The sequence below is a fragment of the Peromyscus maniculatus genome, chromosome 15 (genome assembly GCF_049852395.1).
Source record: "Peromyscus maniculatus bairdii isolate BWxNUB_F1_BW_parent chromosome 15, HU_Pman_BW_mat_3.1, whole genome shotgun sequence".
In the NCBI taxonomy this organism is placed as follows: domain Eukaryota; kingdom Metazoa; phylum Chordata; class Mammalia; order Rodentia; family Cricetidae; genus Peromyscus; species Peromyscus maniculatus.
In genome coordinates this window covers 82,533,887-82,553,944 of record NC_134866.1, presented here as the reverse complement: position 1 = coordinate 82,553,944, position 20,058 = coordinate 82,533,887, and the positions used below count along the sequence as shown (strand labels likewise).

The following is a 20,058-nucleotide window of genomic DNA, read 5'->3' as shown; positions in this document are numbered from 1 at the left end:
ATTACCACAAGTTTGAGGCCAGCTTGACCTACATATTTAGTTCTAAGCCAGCCAGGGCCATAAGATGAGACCCTGTCTCACAAGGAACAAGCAGAGAAAGAAACAATTGTCATTTGACCTATCTGTTTAGTTTTCCTCCTCTTTCTTTTCTTCTTCTTCTTCTTCTTCTTCTTCTTCTTCTTCTTCTTCTTCTTCTTCTTCTTCTTCTTCTTCTTCTTCTTCTTCTTCTTCTTCTTCTTCTTCTTCTTCTTCTTCTTCTTCTTCTTAATGTCAAGACAGGCTCTCATGTAGGCCAGGCTGGTCTCCACCTTGAAATGTAGCTAAGGATGGCCTGGAAGCCTGAGCCTCCTGCTTCTATCTTCCAAGGGCTGGCATTACAGGTATGCACCACCATTCCTGGAAAGTAGGGATAACAGTATCTATATAATAGGGCTGCTTGGAGGATTTTGTAAGTTAATGTTCAGAGTATCCAGAGGAGCGAATGGTATGTAGTATCACTCAATAAATGTTAACTATTACTACTCATGGGAAAGTTTGGACTAGTGATTTGAGGAGGAAAATGGAGTTTTCATCAGGATAAATCATGGTGTTTTATCACAACAGAAAAATAACCAATACACATCCTGAGCTTCAACTCTGAATCCCTTTCTCAGGGAGTCTTTCTAAACCCTCTCTCTAGATCCTCTACACTATAGGTTTGCACAGTGCTGTGCTTCTCATCCTTTTCTTCTCCCTCCTCTTTTTGCTTTAAAATATTTATTTTCGCTGGGCGGTGGTGGTGCACGCCTTTAATCCCAGCACTCGGGAGGCAGAGACACTCAGATCTCTGTGAGTTCGAGGCCAGCCTGGGCTACCAAGTGAGTTCCAGGAAAGGCGCAAAGCTACACAAAGAAACCCTGTCTCGAAAAACCAAAAAAAAAAAAAATTATTTTCATTGTATGTTTGTGCACTCACAAATATACAATGTTGCCTGTATGTATCTGCACCATGTATGTGCTTTGTGCCTACAGAGGTCAGAAGAAGGCATTGGATCTCTGAAACTGGAGTTTCACACACACTGTGAGCTCTCATGTGGGTCCTCTGCAAGAGCAACAGTGCTCTTAAGCACAGAGCCCTGCCTCTCCAGCCCCTCCTCTTCCTCTTCCTCCTCCTCTTCTTTTGTTTGACACAGGTTCTTACTATGTAGCCCAGGATGGCCTCAAAGTAATGACCTTCAGCCTCTTGAGTGATGAGGCCATTAGGCCCAGCTATTCCTTTTTTTCCCCCCAGAGCTGAGGATCGAACCCAGGGCCTTGCGCTTGCTAGGCAAGTGCTCTACCACTGTGCTAAACCCCCAACCCCATCTTTTTTTCTTTTAAATCATATGATGACTTATTTATTGGATATTGTTTACACACACACACACACACACACACACACACACACACACGCTTGGTTTTTTGAGACAGCATTTCTCTGTGTGGCCCTGGCTTCCCTGGAACTTGCTCTGTAGAAAGGGTTGGCCCCAAACTCAGTGATATGCTTGCCTCTGCTCCCCCCCCCCAAGTGCTTGGACTAAAGGTGTGTGCCACCATGCCCTTTATGTATATCTCTATATCTATCTATCTATCTATCTATCTATCTTAAATACACATATATATTAAAGACTTATTTGTTTTTATTTATGGGTATTTTGCCTGCATATGTCTGTGCACCACATGTATACAGTGCCCACATGGAAGCCAGAATAGGTGTTGGATTCCCTGGAGTTACAGACAGTGCTGAGGCTCCATATGGGTGCTGAGAATCGAAGTTCCTCTGGAAGAGCACACAGTCCTCTTAACTGCTGAGCCATTGCTCCAGATACATTAGTTGATTAGTAGATTACTTGGCTGAATTCCATGAAGGAGGAGACAGAGAGCATCTTACCTTTTTCTTCTGTCTCTGCCATTGTGTAGTCTAGTGCTGGAAACAGCAGACATGTAATAACAGCAGCTCATAGAATGAGGAAGTGGGGAAAACAGAAGGTACGTATAGAGTTATCAATTCCAGAATATCTGTTCTTTGTGTCTTAGTTGGGGCTTCCATTGCTGTGAAGAGACACCATGACCACAGCAACTCTTATAAAGGAAAACATTTAATTGGGTTGGCTTACAGTTTCAGAGGTTTAGTTCATTATCATCATGGCAGGACATGGCAGCATGCAGGCAGACATGGTGCTGGAGAAGTAGCTAAGAGTGCTACATCTTGATCTGCAGACAACAGGAAGTGAACTGAGACATTGAGTGTGGCTTGAGCATATATGAGACCTTAAAGCCTACCTCCACTTTGACACACTTCCTCCAACAAGGCCATACCTACTCCAACAAAGCCATACCTCCAAATAGTGCCACTTTCTATGAACTTATAGGGAACAATTACATTCAAACTACCACATTCCACTCCTTGGCCCTCATAAGCTTATAAGAATATCATACTGCAAAATGCATTTAGTCCAACTTCAAAAGTCCCCAGAGTCTATCACAGTCTCAACCATGTTTAAAAGTCCAAAGTTCAAAATCTCTTCTGAGAATCATGTAATCTCTTAACTGTAATCATCTATAAAAATAAAAATTAAAAAACAGATCATATACTTCCAACATATAATCACACAGAATATGCATAACTATTCCAAAGCATAGGGAAGGGAGCATAGTGAGGAAATACTGAACCAAAGCAAGACCGAAATCCAGCTGGGCAAACTCCAGACTCTACATCTCCATGTCTGATGTCAAAATGCTCTTCAGATCTCCAACTCCTTTCAGCTTTGTTGACTGCAACACACTTCTTTCCCTTGGGCTGGTTCCACTCCCTGTTAGCAGCTCTCCTCAGCAGGTATCCCTCGGCTCTGGCATCTACAACATCTTGGAGTCTCCAAGGCAATCGAGGCTTCACTTTTACAGCTTCACTCAATGGCCTCTCTAGATCTCCATTCAGGGACACACCTGCCACATGCTGGCCTCAGCAGCTTTCCTTAGTGACAGAGGAAGATTCCATAACCTTCCTTTCTTCTGTCTTTGACTCTAAAGCCAGAGCCAACTGGCTAAAGCTGCCAAGTTCTGCTGCTTGCTGGGGCTGGAACATGGCCCCCTTGTTCAATTACGTCTTCTCCAACTTTCTATTTTCAATGGTTTTCTTTGCTGCCTAAGGTTGGGTGTCCTGAAACTGTATCTGTAGACAATGAAGGTGTTAAGCTCCCCACTCACACAACTGAATTTAGGTTTCAGTTATCCGAGAGGGGCAAAACAGGTGTCTCTCACAACAAAGGGCCATTTATCCACAAAATCCTTGTATTCAGGGATGAGGGGAAGAGCACATACAAGACCTTAGTCAGATCCACAACCTCTTAAGGACAAATCTTGCAGCCTGATTCTGACTCATGTCCAGACTTGCCCAAGCTTGCTCCAGTATGTCCAAAAATGATAAGACTAATCCTCAGACAGTTAAAGGTATACTAATGAAACTGCTGCTTGCTTAACCAATTACGTTTGAGATGACGTAACTGCTCTTGGAACTCCCCTAACCACGCTTCAAAGGACCTGTGTGCCTTTGTTTGTGGTCGTCATTTTGTACAAGTGGCTGACCTGCATGTCTTGGCTGTTTCTGCAGAATAAACGCTCTTTGCTTTTGCATATTATTTGAGTCTGGGGTTTTCAGCCTTTTCTCAGCCCCTTACAACTAGGCTGGCCTCAAATTCATCAATTTTTTTTCCTAACTCTGCCTCTGGAATGCTGGGATTAAAACCACACACCACCACACCTGGCTCTAAGCTTTTCTTTAATTCCTTTTCACAAGGTGGAAACTTAGCTGGGTGGATCTTGCTAGGAGGTCACCATGTCCTTTATTCCATTTTTAAAAAAAATCTGTTTATATCCTTGAACACAGGACTTAGCTCCATTCCACTTCCTGGTGCCTCTTTTCTCCTCAAATTATACATTTTATATCTCAAACTGTATATTTTATATTTTCCTTGCTCAGCTTACTCTTTTTCATTATATATGTTCACTAGAGTTAACACTAATAACCACACAACAGAGTCTATACTAAGCTGTCTTGAGATTTCCTCTACTAATAGAACTAATCAAAATCTTTTCACTTTAGTCACAGGCAAAGACTTTGGACAAGGACAAAAAGCAGCCACATTCTTTAACAAAATATCACAAGAATGATCTCCAGGCAGCATACTAAAATTCTTCTGCTCTGAAACCTCTTGAGCCAGGCCCCCACAGTTTAAATCTTCCATGCTGCTACTAGTATGGCCCATTAAGCAGTATTTAAAGCATTCCACTGCTTTCCCAACTCAAAGAAGTCCCAATTCCTCCAAACAAAAACATGGTAAGGCCTATCACAGCAATACTCCACTCCTGGTATGAACTTCTGTCTTAGTTAGGGTTTCTATTGCTGTGAAGAGACACCATGACCACAGCAACTCTTATAAAGGGAAACATTTCATTGGGGGTGACTTACAGTTTCAGAGGTTTAGTTCATTGTCATCGTGGCAGGATGTGGCAGCACACAGGCAGACATGGTGCTGGAGCTGAGAGTTCTACATCTTGATCTGAAGGGACAGGAAGTCAGCTCACTGTCACACTGAGGGAAGCTTGAGCAAAAGAGACTTCAAAGCCCACCCTCATGGTGTCACACTTCCTCCAACAAGGCCACACCTCCTAATAGTGCCACTCCCTTTGGGGGCCATTTTCTTTCAAACCACCACACTATTTTTGATAGAAAAAAAGTTTCTCATACTATGTAGACCTGGCTGGCTTAGAACTCAGTATCTACTTGCCTCTGCCCTGAACCCCAAGTGACCATGCCCAGATACTCTCTTTTCTAAGCACAGTGTTTTGGTGTTTCAGTTTACATATTATCATACATGTATATATTGCATTCTTTTCTCCCATTATGAAAGCCGTATAGGCTAATAAATGATGTAACTGCATATGTTAAACTCCCCAAATATGTGAAAATGCATTTTACTTGTTCATGTTCTAAGATGATAGTTTGGAAAATGGATCGGTTCTCTGAAAAGCTGGTCATAGTCAGCATGAGTCATGAAGAAGTTATCTCTGTTATAACCCTGTACAGAAAATAGCTTTGGAATGACCACTCAGCTTTTTGTGGTCTGTGTCTGCTTCCCTCAGTCTTCCTGTCCACCATGCCAGCCTCCTCTCCTGCTCTGAGACGACTTCTGTTTAGCAGGATGAGATGTTTCAGATTCTAGCACTGGAAACAAAAGCTAATTTGATCTTTAACCAAAATTTGTTGTAAGTTTGTCTTTTGTTCTGGGTTAAATAGACCTTTAGCAAATAGCAAAAAGAGTGGGCACACAATCCAGGTAAAAGACAACTTACCCCAGGTAGCTATAGACAAGGTGCTGAGCCTCATCCTTGGGGAAATGTCAATGGAAGCCCAGATGAAATACAATTCCATATTCTGTGAGTTGGCAAACCTCAGAAGTATGTTGTTGTTTGTTTTTGCTCTTTTGAGGGCCCACCACCCAGCTCCCAAATAAATCACACATGGAGGCTTATTCTTACTTATAAATGTCTGGCCTTAGCTTGGCTTGTTTCTTGTCAGCTTTCTTTCCTTAACTTAAATTATCCTGTTATCTTTTTGCCTCTGGGCTTTTCCTTTTTTATTCCTGTATACCTTTCTTTGTTTCTTACTCTGTGGCTTGCTGTGTAGCTGGGTGACTGGCCCCTGGAGTCCTCCTCCTTCTCTCACTCCTTCTCCTCCCAGATTTTTTTTTCTTTATATTCTCCCTGCCTGCCAGCCCTGCCTGTCCTTTCTCCTGCTCTGCTATTGGCTGTTCAGTTCTTTATTAGACCACCAGGTGTTTTAGACAGGCACAGTAACACAGCGTCACAGAGTTAAACAAATGCAACATAAACAAAAGTAACAGACCTTAAAATAATATTCTACAACAGAAGTGTTACAACATCACATATGGCTGTGAGAAAGAGAACTCCAGCTCCTTGTGGAAGATCATACGATTCAAGTCCTTCTGCAGAGCATTTTGTCACTGTTTACTAAGTTGAAGATGCACAAGTGTTTGGTGGAGCGTTTGGCTCCAGCATGCGCAGCCTAGGACAGTGTTTCTGGAACTGGGATCTTTAGGCTGGCAGCATCAGCACCACTCAAGAACTTGCTAGAATTAGATGAGAAACTCAGAAAGGGGGCAGGAGGCAGCAGACAGCAGGCTTCAGGCTAAGAAGCCACTCAGATGATTCTGGCGGACGCTAGAGTTTACGAACCACCCACTGGAGGCATGCTTGTAAACAGTCACATGGAGGCCCGTTTGGTATTCACTCTCTCATTATCATAGGGCAGGATGAGGTACCAACTTCAGTTTTTTTTGTTTTTTGTTTTTTTTTTTTGTTTTTCCAGACAGGGTTTCTCTGTGTAGCTTTGTGCCTCTCCTGGAACTCGCTCTGTAGACTAGGCTGGCCTCGAACTTACAGAGATCCACCTGCCTCTGCCTCCTGATTGCTGGGATTAAAGGCGTGCGCCGCTGCTGCTGCTGCTGCTGCTGCTGCTGCTGCTGCTGCTGCCGCCGCCGCCGCCGCCGCCGCCGCCGCCGCCGCCGCCGCCGCCGCCGCCACCTCCCGGCCTCCAACTTCAGTTTTTGACTTAGTTACTTTTCTATTGCCATGATAAAACATCATGATCAAGGAAAAATACAAAAGAAAGCATTTAACTCGGGATTTGCTTACAGTTTCAGAGGGTGAGTCCATGACCATCATAGCCAGAGGGAGCAAGGCAGCCAGCAGGCAGGCATGGCATTGGAGCAGTAGTTGAGAGCTTACATCTGATCCACAAGCAGGAGGGAGGGGGGAGGGAAGGAAAGAGAGAGGGAGAGAGCAAGAGACTGGGCCTGGGATGGGCTTTTAAAACTTCTCAGCCTATACCTTCTCCAATAAGGCCACACCTCCTAATCCTTCCAAAACAGTTCCACCAACTGCGGACCAAGCATTCAAATGTATGAGCCTAAGGGGTCATTCTCATTTAAACCAACACAATGCCTGTGAATATGATACAGGATAAAAATGTATTTCTCTCAAATAAATGATTTAGAATTACATGTAACAAGTTGAATAAATCGGGAAAACATTGAGTAGAGAAGGGAATTTCAGAAGGACATATATAGCATGATACAAGTTAAAGTAAAAAGTTCATGCTGTGGGATGGCAAGATGTTTGGTCCCCAGAACCCACAGGTGGAAGGAGAGAACTGACTCTCACAGTTTTTCTCTGTCCTCTGCATACTCAACCAACACTCACCCACCCACACACACACACACACACACACACACACACACACACACACACACGAATGAAATGTCATAAAGAATCATGCTGAACAAGAATATGTTTTAATAAGAAATAGCTGCCTCGATAGTAAAAGCATAACTACATAAAAGGGAGAGACACATGCCATATTAGGAATGTTGTATCGGGACTGTGGTAGTAGAATAAATATTTGATTTTTTGATGGTTGTGGTGGTACACAACTTTAATCCCAGCACTCAGGAGGCAGAGGCAGGTGGATCTCTGTGAGTTCAAGGTTAGCCTGGTCTATAGAGCAAGTTACAGGCCAGCCATGGCTATCTAGTGGGACCCTATTGTGGGGAGCCATCCCACCCCCACTTTTCCCCAAGGTACTCTTGAACAGGAGCAGGAAATATTAGAGAGAGAGAGAGAGAGAGAGAGAGAGAGAGAGAGAGAGAGAGAGAGAGAGAGAGAGAGAACGAGAGAGAATAGCCTCAGGAGGGCCTGGATCCTAATCCACTGAGCCCTGACTGTCTCTGCCCTAGGGTTTTTAAAGGAACACCAAGGGGTGGAGCCAAAGACCTTCCCCCAGCACAGCCAAGCGCAGACCGTCTCAGACACCTGGTACTCAGGCCCGTGGTCCAATTGTCCTCTTTCTACAGACCTGCTGGGTAAAGCCACTAGGAAACCTGAATGGGCTCCAACACCCAATCTAAAAAAAATTGTATAATTTTTCATTCTATTTTGGTTTTGCAGGGCTCTGCACAGGGAAGGTAAGCACTCTTCCACTAAACTATATCCAAGGCCCGGAAATGATTTATTGTTTGGCTTGTAGTTCTTACCTGTAGTCAACGGACCACATCTGGTGATGTGTCGTATTTTTTTTTTTTTTTTTTTTTTTACACCTTGGTCAGTCAGCTAGTAACAGCTGTCAATTAGGAGGATATATGATCATCTCAAACTAAACTCCCCATGATGCAGGGACTCTAGCCAGCTTCTACTACAGAAAATCCAAAGCCTCGTCACCAACCAGATAGAGTATGATTCTTGTGGTCTCTTCCAGTCTGGGATGACAGTCCTCATCACCATGGAAGTGTGTATAGAGAAATAAGTGATCATCACCCTGTAGCTGAAGTTTTTCTGTGTCCTGCCTGGCTCATGGTCAGGACAAATCTCTCCCACCCACTGGTCCCACATCTGATCAGACCCAAGTAAACACACCGAGGCTTATATTAATTAAAACTGCTTTCATAGTGTCCCATACGTTTGGGTATGTTGTACTTTCATTTTCCTTGAATTCTAGAAAATCTTTAATTTCTTTCTTTATTTCTTCCCATCGGTGCTTCAGGTAGACATTATTCAGTTTCCATGAGATTGTATAGTTTTTGTTGTTGTTGAAATCTAACTTTAAGGCATGATGGTTGGATAAGATACAGGAGGTTATTCCAATGTTTTTGTATTTGTTAAGATTTGCTTTGTGACCAAGCATGTGGTCAATTTTTGAGAAGGTTCCATGGGATGCTGAGAAGAAGGTATACTCTTTTGTGTTAGGATGGAATGTTCTAATAGATATTAAGTCCATTTGAGTCATAACATCTGTTAGGTCCTTTATTTCTTTGCTAAGTTTCTGTCTTTTGGTGAGAGTGGTGTGTTGAAATCTCCCACTACTAGTGTGTGGGGTTTGATGTGCGATTTAAGCTTTAGTAATGTTTCTTTTATAAATGTGGGTGCCTTTGTATTTGGGGCATAAATGTTCAGAATCGAGACTTCACCTTGGTGGTGATAAATATGTAATGTCCATCCCAATCTCTTTCCATTGATTTTAGTTTGAAGTCTATTTTATTAGATATTAGGATAGCTACACCAGCTTGCTTCTTAAGTCCATTTGATTGGAAAGCCTTTTCCCAGCCCTTTACTCTGAGATAGTGTCTGTCTTTGAAGTTAAGGTGTGTTTCTTGTATGCAGCAGAAGGATGGATCCTGTTTTCTTATCCATTCTGTTAGCCTGTGTCTTTTTATAGGTGAGTTGAGACCATTGATATTGATGGATATTAATGACCAGTGATTGTTAATTCCTGTTTTTTTTTTTTTTTTGTGGTAGTGTTGTGTTTCCCTTCTTTAGTATTTGTTGGTGTGGGATTATTTATTGCCTGAGTTTTCATGGATGTGTTTAGCTTCTTTAGGTTGGATTTTTCCTTCTAGTGCTTTCTGTAGGGCTGGATTTGTGGATAGGTATTGTTTAAATCTGGTTTTATCATGGAATATTTTGTTTACTCTGTCTATGGTGATTGATAATTTTGCTGGGTATAATAGTCTGGCTTGGCATCCGTGGTCTCTTAGTGTCTGCATAACATTTGTCTAGGACCTTCTAGCTTTCATAGTCTCTATTGAGAAGTCTGGTGTTATTCTGATGGGTCTGCTTTTATATACTTGGTCTTTTTCCTTTGTGGCTCTTAATATTTTTTCTTTGTTCTGTATGTTTAGTGTTTTTTTTTTTTTTTTTTTTGGTTTTTCAAGACAGGGTTTCTCTGTGTAGCTTTGCGCCTTTCCTGGAACTCACTTGGTTGCCCAGGCTGGCCTCGAACTCACAGAGATCCGCCTGGCTCTGCCTCCCGAGTGCTGGGATTAAAGGCGCGCGCCGCCGCCGCCGCCGCCGCCGCCGCCGCCGCCGCCGCCACCACCACCACCCGGCCTGTTTAGTGTTTTGATTATTATGTGGTGAGGGGACTTTTTTTTTTTTTTTTTTTGGATCCAGCCTATTTGGTGTTCTGTAAGCTTCTTGTATCTTCATTGGTATTTCTTTCTTTAGGTTGGGAAAGTTTTCTTCTGTGATTTTGTTGAATATATTTTCTGTGCCTTTGAGTTGGCATTCTTCTCCTTCTTCTATCCCTATTATTCTTAGGTTTGGTCTTTTCATGGTGTCCCAAATTTCCTGGATGTTTTGTTACTACTTTTTTGGCTTTAGTGTTTTCTTTGACTGCTTGGCCATTAGCTCAGGCCTACCACTGACTAGCTCTTACATTTAAACTCAGCCCATTTTTGTTAATCTGTATGTTGCCACATGTTCCGTGGCTTTACCTGTGTGCCATTACATGCTGCTCCCTGGATGGCAGGCTGGCATCTCCTGACTTAGCCTTCCTCTTCCCAGAATTCTCCTTGTCTGCTCATCCCGCCTCTACTTCCTGCCTGGCTGCTGGCCAATCAGCGTTTTATTAAACCAGTGTACAAAAGCATTATTCCACAGTATCACCCTCTTGCTCCCTAAAAAGAGTTTTGGGACCACATCTCTCAGGGGGATAGCTGTAGGGACTGGAGGCGGCAACATCAATATTAAAAGAAGCCAGTGGCAGAAGACTGGAAACCCCTCCCTACCTGGGCTTCATGTAACAAACAGAGCATGCCCAAGAGAAACTCAGGCTGTATAAACATGGGCAGGTAGGTGCTATGTAAATGACTTATAGAGGGTCATAAGCCTCGTGGACCAGTGATTTTTGAGTAGATGCCTTTCCACAGGTCACTGGCGCATCTCCATCCTTGGGAGACATTCCCCCCCCCCCTTATTCCTTTCAAAAATTTATTTATTTATTTATTTTGTGTATATGAGTGTTTTATCTGCATGCATATCTGCACACCAGAGGGCATCAAACCCCCTGGGACTACAGTTACAGATGGTTGGAGCTGCCATGTGGGTTCTCTAAATCGAACCCAGGTCCTCTGGAAGAACAGCCAGTGCTCTTAACCGCCGAGCCATCTCTCCAGCCCCCGATTTTCCTTACTTAATAAACTTTCTCTATTTCTTAAAAAAGTCAGACTCTCAAACTCAGAGGTTTTACTGTATTTAGTGAGTAGCTCTCATTTATCTTAAAGCCTCCTTTACTTTGTAAATGACATCACCTTTACAGTCTCATTTTGTTTTATTTTTATATTTATGTATTTATTTATTTTGGTATTTTTGAGACAGGGTTTCACTATGTAGCCCCTGACTATACAGCTAGCTTTGAACTCACAGAGCTCTGTCTACCTCCTGAGTGCTGGGAATAAAGGCATTCACCACTACACCTGGCTTATATTCTCATTTTATATTGACTTTGAATTAGACTGTTTCAGGAAATGTTACAACATAATTATTAAAAATATTTTGCAACTAGGGCAGAGGAGATAGCTCGGCCTGTAAAATGCTTGCCTTGAAAGCATAAGGTTTTGAGTTTGATCCCCAGAACCAACATAAAAATGTTTTGTGGTGTGTGTATATGTGTGTGCATGTATGTGGTTGTGTATGTGGTATGTATGTGTTTGTGTGTGATATATTCATATTTGTATATGTTTGCATGTGTGAGTGTATACATGTGGAGGCTAGAGGTCAATATTTGGTATCCTTTTCAATTGCTTTCCACATTATTTTAAGACAGGGTCTGTGTAGAGGAGGTTAGCCTCAAACTCAAGAGATCCTCCTGCCTCTGCCTCCTAAGTGTCACGGTGCCCCACTGTGTCAGTCTCTTCCTGAATCTGTGTCTTATTGATTGGGATAGGTTGGCTGGTCAATGAGATTTGGGGGTCCACCTGTCTCTGATACCTTCAGGCTGCACCCAGATTTTATGAGGGTGTCGGGGATCCAAAATCCTTGTGCACCTTCCCAACAAAGTCATCTTCCAAGACTCCTCCTCCAGATTAGTCTCTCTTGCTTTTCTTATAACATTTTAAAAACAATTATTTATTTATTTGTGTGTGCATGTGCACATGTGTGTATGTGGGTGTTGGCATCCAGGCATGTGTGTGCCACCAAGTGGAAGTTGGAGGACAATGTGAGCGAATTAATTTCTCCATTTACCTTTGTGTGGATTCTGGGGTCAAACTCGGTTCATCAGGTTTGGCAGAAAGCACCTTGGCCTGCTGAGCCACCTTTCTGGGTCTCTTATTTTCTTTCAATGGAAAATCATTGTCTCTCTTGTTGATATTAAAAATATTCTTTGTATTCTAAGGTTATTTAGGAAATCTCTTTTATTCTAATACCATCTCTGAAATTCTTGTTTGTAGTACCTTAGGATGGTTTTAATAGTTTCAACACTTTAAAAAATTTTTTCTGACCTACCACTTATTGATATCCACTATATTTTTTATCCTTTTTTTGAAATTATAATATAATTGCATCACTTCCTTTTCCCTTTCCTCCCCCTATTTTATCCCATGAAACCCCCTTGTTCTCTCTCAAATTCATGGCTTTTTTCTTTAATTGTTGTAACACACATATTCCTAATATATATATTCCTAAATACAAAAATACAGCCTGCTCAATCTGTATAATATTTATTTGTGTGTATATTATCTCAGGGCTGACCGCTTGGTATTGGATAACCAACTGGGGCTCTTCTCCTGCTCCCAGAATTCCCCAGTTGTCTGTAGTTCTTTGTCTAGGGTTGAGGTCTTGTGGGTTCCCCCCTTTCATGTTAGCATCTCTGTTGGTGGTGGTGTTCAGGTCCTGTTTAGGCCGCCGTATTGAGGAAACTATGGGTGTAGCTTCTCTGACGTTTCTGGGAGTCAGAATCTCATAGCAAACTCCCTGATCTTACAGTCATTCCGGCCCGTCTTCTGAGATGAACCCCGAGCCTTAGGTGCGGGAGCTGTGTTGTAGACGGATCAGTTGGATTCCTTGACCTTAACTTACTCACGGTGAATGGGTGATCGGCCACTGAGGATTAGGAGTGGAAGAAGACAGACCAACTCTCTCAGGTCTGGCTAGAGAAGGGTGATCTGTGAGTTAAAGCTTGGGTGTGATGCTGGCGTCTTTGCTACAGTCACTAAGACAGATCACAGTTTATCACGGTGTGCTACTCTGGGACATTTTGTGGCTTCCCAGTCATCAGGCCACATGAAGTTTCATCCTCTAAGTTCAGTTTGGTTCTGTTTTCCTTTCCCATCCAGTTCCATCGCCATCTTTCCTGCTTTATTGCCTGAGGCTCAGGCACCTCAAAGAACAGAATTCTTGTGTGGCTCCTTATTTGGGGTAGGGGTTGTACATGTGATCAGAAGCACTTTAAAGCCTGACTCAATTTGCATTTTAATCTACAAACATTTTAAAACTTCATGAATACCCAACGCAGCAAAAACTAAAAAAGAAAATGTACCATGGAAGACACACAAGCATGTGTCCCAGATCCATTTTCAAGGGACAGCATGTCTAGCTGTCAGCTCCCAGCTCCCAGCTGCCAGCTCCCAGCTCCTTGGGGCTTGCCACAGCTGTTCAGAGTGGTCCCAGACTATAGTGGTGGAGTTAGCAAGGCCTGGGTATTCTGAATGCTCTGATAGATCTGATCTACTCCAGAGCGTGTCCTGGGGCTGAGACTTGATTAGGCTCATGTCATGGTTAATCCTTTCTCTCTACTCTTTGTTTTTCTTATTATTAATTTAATTTTTTTTATGTGTATGGAGGTTTTGTTTACATGTATACTTGTGCAGCAGGTGAGTACCTACCTGGGACCACAGGGATCAGAAGAGGGTGGTAGATCTCACGGAACTAGAGTTATAGATGGTTGTGAATCACCATGTGGGTGCTAGGAATTAAACCCAGGTCCTTTAGAGTCAAGAAGCTCTCAAGCTGGGGGGGTCACGATCCCTTCCGGGATCAAACAACCCTTTCACGGGAGTCGCATATCAGATATCCTGCCTATCAGGTATTTACATTACAATTCATAACAGTAGCAAAATTACAGTTATGAAGTAGCAACAAAAGTAATTTCATGGCTGGGTGGTGGTGGCTCACACCTTTAATCCCAGGACCTGGGAGGCAAAGGCAGGCAGATCTCTGAGTTTGAGACCCGCCTGGTCTACAGAGTGAGTTCCAGGACAGTCAGGGGTACACAGTGAAATCCTGTCTTGAAAAAACAAACAAACAAGATACTAATTTTGTGGTTGGGATCACCACAACATGAGGAACTGTATTAAAGGGTTGAGACATTGGGAAAGTTGAGAACCAATGTTCCAGAAGAACAGCCAGCGCTCTTAAATGCTGAGCTGTCTCTCCAGCCTCTGTTCCCTGTTTTTAAATGACTGTCTACTTCTTGTTTATTGGTAATAAATACATCATATCCAAATTCTAAATCAACATCTTCCCTTGTGGAACCCAAGTAGGGTTTGTTTCTGTTTTCGAACTTTCAAGTTCTCACAAATAAACTAGAAGGAATAGTGACCGGAGGAATTATGGGTGATATAAATTGTTTCAACTTTTTTTTTTTTTTTTTTTTTTTTTTTTTGGTTTTTCGAGACAGGGTTTCTCTGTGTAGCTTTGCGCCTTTCCTGGAGCTCACTTGGTAGCCCAGGCTGGCCTCGAACTCACAAAGATTCACCTGGCTCTGCCTCCCAAGTGCTGGGATTAAAGGCGTGCACCACCACCGCCCGGCTTTTTTTTTTTTTCAACTTTTAAACATTTTATTAACATTATCTTATACTTTCAGTATTATTACTTTTGTAATTTGAAGAGCTACACTATGAAATTATGTTTAGAATAGCAGAAAAACTAGAATCATTTTCCTAGGAGCCAAGTGCAGGCAGGCATGCTTCTGTAGTTCCAGCACTCGAGAGTCAAAAATGACCATGAGCTGGAGGTTAGAGTCCAAACAGGGAGTTGGAGGCTAGCCAGGGCTACAAAATGATATCTTGTCTCAAACAAAACTGAACAAAGTCAAACCCCTCATCAAGCTATGGAACACACACACACACACACACACACACACACACACACACACACACACACACACACAAGCATACATGAACGCACACGTGTGTACACACAGGCAGTGGGGCTAGGGCTTAAACCCAGGGCCTTGTGCGTGCTCAGCAAGCATGCTGCTGCTACTCAGCACGCCCCAGTCACAAAGTCCTTTCCTATTCCTTCCCAGGCAGTCTCTCTCTCTCTCACTCTCCTAGTCTGTTTCGCTGGCCGTAATAATAAAGTTTTGTAATACCTTGGCGGGTTAATAAATAACATGCATTTATTCTCCCACAGTTCTGGACACTGGAAAGTCCAAGGTTGGAGTGCAGATGTGGTGCTGTATGTAAGGGACCACTTCCTGTTTCATAGACACATCTTGCTCTGTCCTTGTACAATGCAAAGGAGGTAGCTAACTCACTGAGCCTTTTATCATTTTTGATCCCAAAAATTCATCTGCTAATAGTTGGCATTGATGATCCTATTCAACATATGAATTTTGGAAAGACCATAGTACCCTCAAAATACAGGAAACAACTATTTTAATTTTTCTTTTCTTTTAAAAATTACTTAATTTTGAGATAGGGTCTAGAACTCACTATGTAGACCAGGCCGGCCTGAGTATCACAGAAATTTGCCTGTCTCTGCTTCTCGAGGGCTAGATTAAAGGCATGTACCACCACACTTGCCCTATCCCACAAGATTTATTTTTATTTTTGTGTATGTGTATGTGACTATGCCATATGTGTGCCAGTGCATGAGGAGGATAGAAGAGGGCACTGGATGCCCTGGAGCTGGAGTCACAGACAGTTGTGTGCTGTGGTATCATCCTTTTGTCCACTGTGAATATGTATTACTCTCCTTGGTTAATAAAGAACTGACTGGCTGTAAGCCATGCGGGAAGTACAGACGGGACAACTAAACTAAGGATGCTGGGATGAACAAGGGAGGGGTGGGAGGAGTCACCAACAGATGCAGGGAGAGGTGAGATGAGCGTGCTGAACTTAGAAAAGGTACCAAGCCATGTGGCAGAATGTAGATAAGACATATGGGTTAATTGAAATATGAGTTAGCCAGTAACAAGCCTGAGCTATTGCCCGAGCATTTGTCATTAATATAAATCTCAGTGTGTTTATTTGGGAGCTGCTGGTGGAACAGAAACTTCTGCCTACAGTTCTGAGCCTCCTGCTCCAGGTGGTGAGAACTGAACTCTGGTCTTCTGTAGGAAGAGCAGGTGCTCTCAACCTCTGCCCCATGTCTCTAGTCCTGTTATCTCTGCCATAGAGATTTGTCTTTTATAGAATGTCATATAAATGCAACTTAACAATATGTTCTCTTTTGAGTAGGTTTCTGTCAATTCACATAGTGTTCTGAAATTTCTTGCTGTTTCTGTGTGTATCCATATTTTTTTTGTTACTGTTTTGTTGGTTTTGATCCTATATAGATAAATGACATTTTATTGGTTTTTCTTCTTTGTAGATATCTGGGTTGTCTCCATTCTGTGATATAATAGATAAAGCATTACACAAGTTTTTGTGTTGACAAATGCTTCCCCCGCTTTGTGGTAAATATCTAGGAGTGTCAGATCACAGGCAATCATTATTGTAAGCACTTTTGCCTTTATGAGAACATGTAGACCTTTCTCCAAAATGCCCGATAATTTTATAACCTATCAACAATGTTTGAGAGTTCTGATTGTTCTGATTGTTAACCTTTGGTGCTGTCAGTTTTTTCAACTGAAAGACGTTCTGACAGATGTACACGCAATGGGATCTCTTTTATGTACATTTCTCCAGTGACTAATAAAACAGTAAGTATTTTTTTTAATGTCCCTGACATTTCAATGTCTTCTTTGGGAAAATGTCTTTAGTATTCCAGAAGTGTAAATTCAGCTTGATAGGCCTGCAGCCATCTTGGGTTGTATACTGCCAGGAATGCCCCAAAGGAACCACAGTTGTGTTTTTTTCAAGTATTTTATCCCCAAAAATTCTCTCTCTCCATTTTTGTCTCTTTCTCTCTCTGTCTCCGTCTCTCTCTCTCACTGTGTGTGTGTATGTGTGTGTATTTGTGTATCTGTGCATATGTGTGTGTGCTTGCACTTGGTCTGTGACACAAGGTTTCACTGTGTAGTTCAAGCTGGGTTGAAACTCACGGCAATTCTCCTGCTCCAGCCTTCCAAGTGCTGGGATTACAGAAGTTCACCACCACACTAAACCCTTAGCTAATTTTTCTTTCCACATGGCCCTTGATAAGTCTTTTATTTTATCTGGCTAGTTGGCAACAAGCGAGTGTTTCTTCTAGTTTAAAACCCAGTAACGTTTTTGTTCCCTGAAGTCAGAAGTAAGACCCTTGTCCTCAATCATGGTTTCAGTATGGACTGATGACATCAGTTCTGGTCACTTGATTTTTCTGTGGTCTGTTGGCCATTGCGTGGTTTTCATGCAGGAAGGAAAGACAAATGTCAAACACTGGAGGAGAATTATTTCAAAAGTGACTTCTTTCTTTTTTGAATACTTAAAGCTCTTTAATTATTCTTCTTTGTAGCACTTTGTGGCACTGATGGTATAGAACATGTGTGTATTCTGGTTTCTCCTCACACTATAAATATTTGGAGCGTGTGCTGACTAATTTTGACACAGGCTAGAGTCATCCGAGAGAAGGGGACCCCAGCTGAGCAAATGCTTCCTTAAGATTAGGCTTTAGGCAAGCCTATAGAGCATTTTCTTAATAAGTGATTGATGGGAGAGGGCCCAGCCCATTGTAAGTGGGGCCACCCCTGGGCAGGTAGCCCTGGATTCTTTAAGAAATCAAGTGGATGTAAAAACAAACAAACAAAAAATGAAATAAAAATTAAAAAAAAAAAGGCAAGAAAAGAAATCAGGGTGAGCCAGTCACAGGGAGTGAGCCAGTAAGCAGCACCGCTCCATGCCCTCTGCATCAGCTCCTGCCTGCAGGTTCCTGCCCTGTTTGAGTTCCTGTCCTGACTTCAGTGCTGTGGAAGAGTAAACCAAACACACCCTTTCCTGCCCTTGTTGCTCTGGTCACATTGTTTCATCAGTTCAGCAACTGAAACCCACACTGAGAAAGAGGGCACGGGCATATTACACTTGTACCCCCTGCATACCCCCCCCCAATTGATAATCAGTGAGTCTTATACATATAGAATAAAAACAAATCAAAAACCACCCTTGTTTAATAGATATTGTAAAACAAAACAAACCCAAGCCCCAGCCCCCCAAATCCCCACAATATATCAAGCTGAGACAAAAACTGATTAATGAGCCATAAGGTTACATCATTGCCTTGTTCAGGAAGTGAGGGAGTCATGACCGAGATGCCAGGGCCTTCTTTGGAATCCCTGGTAGGCACAGTATTTCGGAACAGAGATCGCCTTTAAACACACTAACTGGCTGCACCTGCTGTCAATAGGAAACTTACAATCATCAGTTTTGGAGCTTTGTGCTCCTAGTCCTGGCCCCAGATTTACCCTGGGCTGCCCTGAGATTACACAAGAGTCTGCTTTAGCCAGCCCAGGCCGTTTACCAATGCACCATGGACAGTGTGGTTGAAACAACCAACATGTAGTCCTCATCGTTTTGGAGGGCAGAAAGCCCAAGATCAGGGTCTGGGGATGTGGCACAGTTGGTAGGGTGCTTGTCTGGCATGCCCAAAGCCCCGGGTTCAAGCTCTAGCCCTGCAGAAAGCGGGTGCGATGGTGCACACTTGCCATCCCTGCTCTTGGGAGGGAAGTGGAGGCAGGAGCATCACAAGTTCAAGGTCATCTTCAGCTACGAAGTGAATTTAAGCTTGGCTAAATTAAGAGCCTGTTCCTCCTACCCTGGAATTCTTTTTCCAAGCTCAGGGTGCTGGCGTGGTGTGTGTGTGTGTGTGTGTGTGTGTGTGTGTGTGTGTGTGTGTGTGTATGTGTGTGTGCTTTGAGAAGCTCCATTCCCGGCTTACCTATGTGTAGCTGTCACCTCCCTGTGTCCTCACACGGCAGAGCGGAAACTCTAATGTTTTCCTTTCCCCTTTACATCAGTGGTTCTCAACCTGTGGGTTGCGACCCCTTTGGGCCCAAATAATCCTCTCACAGGGGTCACCTAAGACCCTTGCATATTAGATATTTACGTTACGATTCATAACAGTGGCAAAATTACAGGTATGAAGTAGCAACAAAAAAGATTTTATGGTTGAGGGGGTCACTCCAGCATGAGGAACTGTATTCAAGGGCTACAATATTAGGAAGGTTGAGAATCCCTGACGTAAGGATACAAATTTTAGTGTGGGCGGTCCTGCTTTCACAACTGAACATAAGCATTATTTCTCAAAGCTCTATTTCCAAATACTACCACCTTTTTGATGAGGTTTCAACATAAAAGCTTTGGTGGCAGGGTACACAAAACATTCAGTCCAGCCAGATGTGATGGTACACACCTATAATCCTAGCCCTTGAAAGTAGGGGCTGGAGGGTCAGGAGTTCAAGGTCATCCTCTGATACATAGCAAATTTGAGGCTAGCCTGGGCTACATGAGATTGTTTCAACCACCCCCGCCCAAAAACCAAACCTTATTCACTCCATAGCAGAGGTAGTGGTATATTATATTATCTATTTTAAAGAAAACCACAGTGGCCTAAGCTACCTGAGCCTTAACTGTTTGAATGCTCACTCTCCTGTGAAAACAGGCTCACCATCTAGTCTCAGTCATCAGGTCGGAGGCATGTCATTCATTTCGGTTCGTTTACTTGACGTTTGTTAGGTATAAAGAAAGCCTTGTATGATCCAATGAAGAATTCTGCCTGAAGAGAAAGAAGGGAGATAAGAAAAAACGTGAGGCCACTAGAGGACGATATAATACAACAATACAATGAATTCTGACAGTCCAAACAGCCAAAGCTCAGCGGAGTGGGCAGGCACAGCAGCCTCCAGAGACCGGGGAGGGCAGCCAGCCTTTAGCTAGCTTCCCTGTGTCTGCGAAAGAAAGACAATGCATATACTTTAGAGCATCCACACTGGAGGCTGACTATGGATGAGCTTTATCAAAAGTCCAGCATGTGTTTGGCTCGTTTTTCT

General features: G+C 42.9%; 1 long non-coding RNA gene across 1 annotated transcript; it reads right to left on the bottom strand.

Moving 5' to 3' along the window:
* Positions 1–3,057: 3,057 nt before the first annotated feature.
* Positions 3,058–19,785, bottom strand: LOC143268721 (uncharacterized). The gene is made up of 3 exons (XR_013044848.1): positions 19,677–19,785; positions 4,486–4,576; positions 3,058–3,189 (listed from the first exon to the last, which is right to left on the bottom strand). It is a non-coding gene; the product is annotated as an uncharacterized LOC143268721 (long non-coding RNA).
* Positions 19,786–20,058: the final 273 nt, after the last annotated feature.